Source organism: Aedes albopictus, chromosome 2, assembly GCF_035046485.1.
Source record: "Aedes albopictus strain Foshan chromosome 2, AalbF5, whole genome shotgun sequence".
NCBI classification, from domain to species: Eukaryota; Metazoa; Arthropoda; class Insecta; order Diptera; family Culicidae; genus Aedes; species Aedes albopictus.
Genome location: NC_085137.1, coordinates 116,381,890 through 116,385,364, shown reverse-complemented (window position 1 = coordinate 116,385,364; position 3,475 = coordinate 116,381,890).

Genomic DNA, 3,475 nt, shown 5'->3' with positions numbered 1-3,475 from the left:
AGTGGCCCGCCCCCCACCATGGGGGGTCGCGGAAGATCCCCCTGATCTTACGTCGCTAGGCGGAAATCAGCCAAGTTGGATGTTACGATCAGACGAGATGGGTCAAAACCTAGTTCTCGTAATGCAAGTGAAACGAGACGAAAACGATATTGATTCAGCTGCTCTCCCCAATGTGCTAAACAGAACTGGTACACGTTTGCCTCATGCGTTCATCGTTGGGAAATCGATTGAAGCTGTTATCGGAGTAGAGGCTGCTCGTGCAATGCAATCCATTCGGGAGGCTCGCGGACTTCGCTATCTACTGCGGACAAACTCTCACACCACATATCAAAAATTGCAACAATTGGAAATGTTGGCTGACGGCACAAACGTAGAGGTCTTTCCGCATCCAACCCTAAACTCTGTTCAGGGAATAGTTTTTGAACCAGACACAATTGATTTGGATGAGAAAACTATTTTGGAATTCCTTACTCCGCAGGGTGTCAAGGCAGTAAGAAGAATCTCTAGACGGGTAGGATCAAGACGGCAAAACACACCTTTAACTGTTCTGACCTTCCAAGGAACCAAATTGCCACCCCATGTATATTTCGGACTACTGAAGGTTGAAACAAGGATGTATTATCCTGCACCAATGCTTTGCTATAACTGTGGTAACTATGGACATACGAAGAAAGCGTGCTCAAACGATAAAATTTGCTTGCATTGCTCTCAAATCCACGAAATGGTGGACGACATACCGTGTGCCAATGAAGCGCATTGTAAAAATTGCCAAGGTAGTCACTCTGCATTTTCTAAAACATGTCCCATTTATGTCGAGGAAGATAAGATTATGCGATACAGAGTTGATCAAAACATCAGTCTCGGGGAAGCTCGGAAAATTTTCCGAGATCAGAAGGCACAGCAAACATACGCAAATGTGGTGCAACAACGGCTTGTCGAACAATCAACAGAAAAAGATCAAATCATTCAGATGCTTCGCGAACAACTCGAGGCAGTAAGAGCCGAGCTTAACAGTTTGAAGGAAAAACTCCAAGAGCAGCTTCAAAATAACCAGGTACAGCCTCCTGCCAAGAGCAAACGAAAGAAGCCCGAAGAAAAATCCCCTTCGTCTACGCAAAATACGAAACATTCCACACCTGCTGCAACGACTTCTTTTACCATGACCAATGAGTATCCTAACACTCGTCAATCAAGAAAAGATCTGACTACTACTTCAAACGGCAAAAAAGAGCATAAGAACACCACTGAGACACCCAATGAACACAGCAGCGACCGGAATCGAAGCAGAAGCAACAGGAGAGACGGCGTAGAATTACGGTCGAAGGACAAAAAAGCTCTCTCTGGACGTGTGGTCTCCGGTGTTGCTGTAAAGAAGTGACGCCTGATGAAATAAAAGTCAACAGAAATCCCATCATTGAAGAACCTGCTATGAATCTGGACACGATTACGATTTCTCAACGAAGCACCAACCAAACCATGGATATGGACCCAGGCGTAACAACGGACTCTGCAAACGGAACTTTTCTTCATCATCAACTAGACTTACGTTTCTCTAACACCCCATCAACAAAAATCTACATGAACACCAATCAAAACACCAACGGCTCAGGAAGAGCCACGCATACCATATCGACCCCTGTGCGGAACGTCTCAGGTCCTCCTGATTATCTCCGTCAGGCGGTCGATATGGCTTGCCAACCCTCTCAGGCAAGTTTATCAAACATTCATACTGGTTCCCACAATTCCTGCCGACTCGTCCCCACGCTTCCAGCTAACGCGGACGGGCACAATGAAGTATCCTCATCCGCCATCGTACCACGGAACAGCGATCCATCACTCAACGGCTCCACTGGAGCATGGCCTTCCATATCGACCCCTGTGCGGAACGTCTCAGGTCCTCCTGATTATCTCCGTGAGGTGGTCGATATGGCTTGCCAACCCTCACAGGCAAGTTCATCAAACATTCATATTGATTCCCACAATTCCTGCCGACTCGTCTCCACGCTTCCAGCTAACGCGGACGGGCACAATGAAGTATCCTCATCCGCTATCGTGCCACGGAACAGCGATCCATCACTCAAGGGCTCCACTGGAGCATGGCCTTCCATATCGACCCCTGTGCGGAACGTCTCAGGTCCTCCTGATTATCTCCGTGAGGTGGTCGATATGGCTTGCCAACCCTCACAGGCAAGTTCATCAAACATTCATATTGATTCCCACAATTCCTGCCGACTCGTCTCCACGCTTCCAGCTAACGCGGACGGGCACAATGAAGTATCCTCATCCGCCATCGTACCACGGAACAGCGATCCATCACTCAACGGCTCCACTGGAGCATGGCCTTCCATATCGACCCCTGTGCGGAACGTCTCAGGTCCTCCTGATTATCTCCGTGAGGTGGTCGATATGGCTTGCCAACCCTCACAGGCAAGTTCATCAAACATTCATATTGATTCCCACAATTCCTGCCGACTCGTCTCCACGCTTCCAGCTAACGCGGACGGGCACAATGAAGTATCCTCATCCGCCATCGTACCACGGAACAGCGATCCATCACTCAACGGCTCCACTGGAGCATGGCCTTCCATATCGACCCCTGTGCGGAACGTCTCAGGTCCTCCTGATTATCTCCGTCAGGTGGTCGATGTGGATTGCCTTCATCCTAAGGCAAGTACAAACAACTCCGGTGATACGAATAGCGCCTGTTGCATATCAATTGTTCCAGAATTCACTTTAACAACTGCTGGTCCCACCGTGACTTCTGATCATTCTCGTGCTTCATATGCGTCATCAAGTTCCAGCGATCACACTCCAACATCGAGTTACATCCACCGGCATGCGCGTATTGCTGTTCAATGGAATATCAACGGACTTTATAGCAATCTCCCCGACTTGGAACTTCTAGTCAACAATGATCCCATTCCGGTCCTTGCATTACAAGAGATTCACAATTGCTCTCGAACAAATCTCGATAAAACGCTGCGTGGAAAATATCACTGGTACACCAAAAATGGATCAACAAGATACGCAAACGTCGCGTTAGCAGTTCATCAATCCATACCAGCTACACCGGTTGCACTGAACACTCCGCTGATTGCTTTAGGAGCCATAATCGAAATCCCTTTCCGTTTAACAGTGGTTTCAATCTACATTCCATCAAATGTGCCCAATCTTGAAAAGCAATTGTCTGATCTCTTCGATCAACTTGAGGAGCCTGTGCTTATCATGGGTGATATGAATAGCCACCACTACGCATGGGGATCACACAAGACCGACAAAAGAGGCGAGGCAATCTTAAAACTTTGTGAAGAAAGAAATTGGATTGTGATGAACGATGGTGCTCAAACGTTCATGAGAGGTAACCAAATGTCCGCTATCGATGTTACTCTGGGTAGCAGCTCCATCCTAACTAAGTTACGATGGAACATCAAGACAGATCCTATGGGGAGTGATCATTTTCCGATAAAAATATTTG